Source organism: Typha angustifolia, chromosome 12 (assembly GCF_048772165.1).
Source record: "Typha angustifolia cultivar Huaian chromosome 12, ASM4877216v1, whole genome shotgun sequence".
NCBI lineage: Eukaryota > Viridiplantae > Streptophyta > Magnoliopsida > Poales > Typhaceae > Typha > Typha angustifolia.
The window spans coordinates 11,445,511-11,451,301 of NC_133250.1; the positions used below are offsets into that span (position 1 = coordinate 11,445,511).

General features: G+C 35.4%; 1 pseudogene; it reads right to left on the minus strand.

The window, feature by feature from the left end:
• LOC140771615 (uncharacterized) lies at positions 1-1,139 on the minus strand (annotated as a pseudogene).
• Between the last annotated feature and the right edge of the window lie 4,652 nt (positions 1,140-5,791).

Sequence of the window (5,791 nt, forward strand, 5' to 3'; positions counted from 1 at the left end):
TCAAGACATCGTTCTCATTTTCAAAAGGGCATCTCGAGCTGCGATCCTGCAAGTGATTGCATCAGATAATGACGATATTGCCAATTCCTCGGAAGATATTTTGTAATGCTGAAAAATCAATGCAAGGATCACTACCATTTAGAAAATGAAAAGGACAAAGGAAAAATAAAAGAACATTAAGAAAAGTTCAAATGATATATCCATACCTTTAGAATCTGCGCTTTGTTAGCTCTTCTTTCCAACTCTACCAGATCGATCTCTTTCCCATGAATGAGCTTCGACACGTCTTTCATCTTACAAGGAAGAATCACGCTCAATATACCATTTGACTTTGTAACTTTAACAACTCAAGCTATTATGAGTGTCAGCAAACTTGAATTGTCTTGTCAAATTATACAGGGAAGAGAGGAGTGGTGACTCCATTTTTGATGATTGCAAGTGAGATGTCATAATTTGAAGGTTAACCGCTTTGAGCACTAGGTATCATAAATTTATGTACTTACAAGAACATAAATTTTATTTAACGATAAAGAAAATTTAAGTGATAGCTATCGAGATTTGTTCAACTATTCCAGTTTACTAGTGAAGACTGTCTCAATTAAGTAGGTCAAGCATAAATATGTACAAGCTGATTTCCGCCCCCCTCCTCTTTTTGGTGACTGTTTCACATTGATTCAAGAAGCATGAGTAGCTCAAGCAGGCTTTCTAATTGCTAAATTCTTGTTTCCCATCATTTATATTTTAGAGCTTCACAAGAAATGTGATTCAGGAAGAGCGCAACATCAAATATCTATGTAAGACATGCAATTGAGGAATTTGACATAGTATTGAATATTCCCCATTACTAGAGAGTTCTACCTCATCATGAGATGCATCAAAAACGACTACAAGGACATAGGTTGTGTCATCAAAATTCCACACCACTTCAAGGACTCTGTTATCTATCATAATATCCAATTTGGAGTCAATAATATGCAGAAAATTGGATATAAAAAATAGTAACAACTAAAACAAATAGGTACATGTTTAGATCCAGCATAATTATAAACAAGCTCTGAATGAAGAGTACGAGTTGTCAGCGACTCCCTTAATCTGGAAAGAAGCGCCTTATGAGCTGCACTGCTAAAATGGGAAAACATCTGGTATCTATTATTTATGGTAGAAACATCATCAAAAAATTGTGACATGTACAGTCAAGCAAAATCTTTGCTAGCAGTCTACATCAGTCACTTCAAAGAAGGCATTGAGAAGAAAAGATACATGTGATATTACATCGATGCCTATGCTAGGACAAGCTTTAGAGAACTCATTTTCTGGATTTAGACTACAGGGAGAAGTTATCTAAAAGTAAATTTGCATACTAGTAATGAATTAGAGGTGCTACTTCCGGTTCCATCTTCCAGACTGCATAGATTCAAGGAGTTCCCTGTAAAAGAATACATCATTTAATGGTACTAAAAAGTAGCTAGACCATAAAATTTCTTCAATAGAGAAGATCAGAAGAATGATTTGCAACATAATTTTTTCACAACCATACATGAGAGTTGCATATAGGATGTTTAAGGAATAGTTCGCAACCTACTGCTAGGCTTGTGAATACCAGAAAATGTCATATTAATTAAGACCAATTGTCATATCGAAGATTATATCAAAAGGAAACAGAAAAAAATTGGGACCATAAATGCCTAGCTTTAAATATCACTCCTTTGTTTCAGATAAAGACGAAGCATTTTCTTGTGCATCAATAGTGTTGAAAATATGCAAGTCGCAATTCTACAATTTGAAAAGTCCAATCATTTTCAAGAAAAGAGATAGTATATTTGTATATGACTACCAACTAGGAGTATTGCAATCTGATCAATAATTAATTATACTACCCAACTCTAAGTGCTATAAACAAAATAAGTATATAGATGAGAAAATAAGTGGGAAAGCCGCAAATAAAGGTAAAAAGAGCAATGATAAAAGCAATTTGTAGCAGAGAGGAAGAAAATAGATTGAGGGCATGAATAAGTAGAAGATCGATAAGGAGGAATAAAAGAGGAGCATGCAAACCTATACTGTTTGCTTGTCGGCGAGGGGCGAGGAGAGAGTGTGAGAACCCTTGTAAATGTCTACTTGGAACTCCTTCATGCCTTCTTCTTCTTCTTCCTCTTTTTTTATCACCACCATCACCACCACAATCGTCTAGAGAGAAGAGTATCATATGTTAGATTTCAACTTTTCATTGAGCCGATTCATAAATAGCCATGATGGTACCATGCCCAACCTAGCCAGGCCATCCAGATAATTATTTTCTTTTTGTTATGACTTGTGCCATGATGATTTTAGAGGCTCAACGTTCTTTTGTTTCGAATCACCATAACTTTCTTTCTTGTATCATCTTACTTGCCCTATAGTTTGCTACTAAATATTCTCTTCAAAATGTTTGAAAAGATAAAATATCACTCTATATCTTATTCACAACTATCAACCATACAGAACATCAAGATTATATATGATGATATTTATGAATATATTACGTGCATGAGAGATTTAGATATGCATGTAGTTGGCAGGCCCTAGAGGGCCTAGTAGCCCAAGTGATTTTAGCTGCTCATTGGATATCTGAGTGTTTTAAATTGGGGGGGTGAGAATGTGAGTTTACTATGAAATTTAGGATGAGATTAGGGATATATACGAGCCGATTCCGAGTTAGGCGGGCCTCGCTCGGCTTTGCTCGATAGAGATTTTATTAGCTCGAGCTTGAAATAAACTAGATAAGGTGGGCCCAAGTTGGCTTTCATCAAGCTCAAGCTTGACTCAGTAGCCCAATAAAAGGTTTCATGTAGGGGTGAAAACGGATCGGTTATGGATCGGATAGTGCTCAATCCATATACCGATCCAATATTTTTAGTTCGGATACGGATTAGGATCTAGGGATATTGGGTGGATAGCAAAATTTAAAACCATATCCTAACTAAATGGATACGGATAATTTTTCGGATAGAAGTATCGGATCTTAAACAGATGTTGATTGAATTTTAAAATAATTATAATATTTTATTTAGACATAATTAATACAAAAATATTAAGAGTTTACAAAAAATAATTTTTTGTATGTCAAATCATATAAAATTAGAAAAATTAATCTCTATAAATAATATATAACACATTATTAGTAACAATATCAATATTCACTATTTAAATAAGCAAACTAAAAATCGTAAATCATTCAAAAAATATGGGAATAAATGGATATACTGGTATCCGTATCCGTATTCAGGTTTCTCAAGAATTCTATGCTTATCCGAAATGGAAGAATTTTATCCTATTGGGATCCAATAATCAGAACCGTTTTGTCCCCTAGTTTCATGAGCATAGAAAAAAAAAGTTGAACACACGAGACTTTAATCAAGGGTTTCATGGGCTTTACGAAGTGGTAGTGAAGGAGACCACACGTTGATCACATATTCTACCGAAAGTATGAAAGTTTCAATAGGGATCACATAATTGATGTGAGCATCTAGCCAAATGGAGAAGCAAGTAAGAGAAATCATATTCTTACACTCGTGTAAGACTTATTGTAGAGGCGTAGCAAGAGCGATAGGGGTGAAAATAGCTTGGCGTGGCACTTTAGTGGTGTTCGATGGAGGCATGACCGGTGAAGATTTGGAGTGTCATCGGGCTGGGTGCGTTCGGAGAGTAGGAGTGCGGTAGAGAGTGGGAGTGCAAAGCGAGTGTGGAATTGCTCGCGTCGGCGATAAGGGTTTTTAAGGGTGGGATTTGGGAGAGACGGGTTCGGGCTTTTTATATATATGTATATAATATACTACAGTAATCAAGCCCGATTCTATTCTTTGAGCCACAAAATTGAACAAACCGAGCCGGCTTGTTTAGAGCTCGAGCTGAGCTCAAGTATTTTGACACTAGATGAGATGATGCAGATGTTTGCTGATTGATATACTAAAAATTTGAGGTTTCATGGGCTGAACTATACTATGCTGTGTCTTATTTCAAAAGAAGATTGTGGCAGAAAAGGCAGAGACATATAAGCCTATTAGCTTACTCAATTGTGAGGTATTCACTAAGATGTATATGTTAACCATTAGGCTGGATGAAGTGGTGAATAAGCTTGGAGGCTTTGTATTAAAAAAACGCTAAGCGTTTAAAATTGTAAGATTGACGCTATGTGCCCTCTATATATTAAAAATAGAAGTGCTGCTTTAAATTCTAGTTAAATTTAATTTAATACAAACAATGCAAAATTTAAGTTTCCTTTGAAAGATTCTCCTTTATTATTTTATAGTTCTTTGTTTATTTGAATCTCTAACACATGGCAGTTGAATTTGAGGAAATGTTAGTATGACGATGACAAGGATTTCATATAAAGGGGTATTTGATTAGTCAATTCAGAGCAGTATGACAAATAATTTCATTTAAGGATCGAAACCATGCATGAAACTGAGTGCAGTGCTCGAAGCATAACACCATTAAATCACGAAGTGGTGCAGTCAAAATGCGAGGCCAAGCGAAAGTTTAGATTCGTTTAGTACAAAAGAGTCAAGATTACAAATTCAGAAACTTGGCGGCAAAGATTTGTATATCAACTTGCACTATGGTCCCGGGGTATTGATTACAAACTAGCTGTTGCCCAGAATTAGAAGACAAGTTATCCTAGACTGACAAACCGAAGTCCAAAATTAGTAAATTGCCATTTGAAACACAAGTCTTCACATCCAACAGAAGTGAAAATTTCAAGGTTGGCAGGCCAGCTCTCTCTTTTTACGCAGCAAGCAGTCAAAACCTAGAAACAATTTCCTAATTACAATAGAGAATGATTATCTATGATAAATGGACAAACAAGGTGAGCATATTAAGATGTAAAACACGATTAACTACCTATAGGAGTGCTACTCTCTCACGCCGTTACCAAACCTAATGACGTAAATAATAATGATGTGCTTAAAAGTACCTCCTGGCCAGACGAAGGAGGTGTCTTGCTTAGGGATCAATAGAGGAATAGGCTTGAGGGTCCCGATGGAGGAGCTTGCCAAAGGAGGAGGTGCGTTGCTTAGGGATAGGAGAGGAGGCCAAGGAAGTTGACTTAATTGTAGGAGGATGAGGCAGCACCATAAGGACCCGGCCAATTGAGATGAAAAGGGATTGGGTTAGGGGTTTTGTGAATGGTGTGAGGTATATTCACTAAGATGTATATTTTAACCAATAAGTTGGATGAGATAGCGAACAAGCCTGGGAGGTTGTTTCCATACTTCCTATATAAATTGTGTGCATATCAAAAAAATGTGTATTTGGCTTAAAAAAAAATGATATACTCAGTTTTTTGAAGAGCACAATTTTACTACTTTCCTCTATATATATATGGCTGAGAAGGTCCAGATTTACTATGAAATTTTACCAACAGTTTTAGGAGGTTGGTAGAGATGAGATGATGGAGATGTTTGTTGAGTAATCTGCTGAAAATTTGAGGTTACATAAAGATTTGAGTAAAGCTATATTGTGTCTTATTCCAGAAGATTAGAAAAAGTGAATAAGCTTGGAAGGAGAGGAGATATTTGAACTAAAAAGTAAGTTTTTAAAATAGTAAATTAGACTCTCTTATATAAAATTTAAATATCAATTTGAATAAAATTTTGATGTATTAAATTGCTTGAGACATGAAGGGGTTAATTGTCAAATAATTAGGGTTGCTAGGCCTTTTGATTTGGGACTAAACTTGAACTTGATTAGTTAGTTTATTTCTTAATTTTAATATTTTGAAAAGTAAACCTGATTAGATATAAAAAAGATA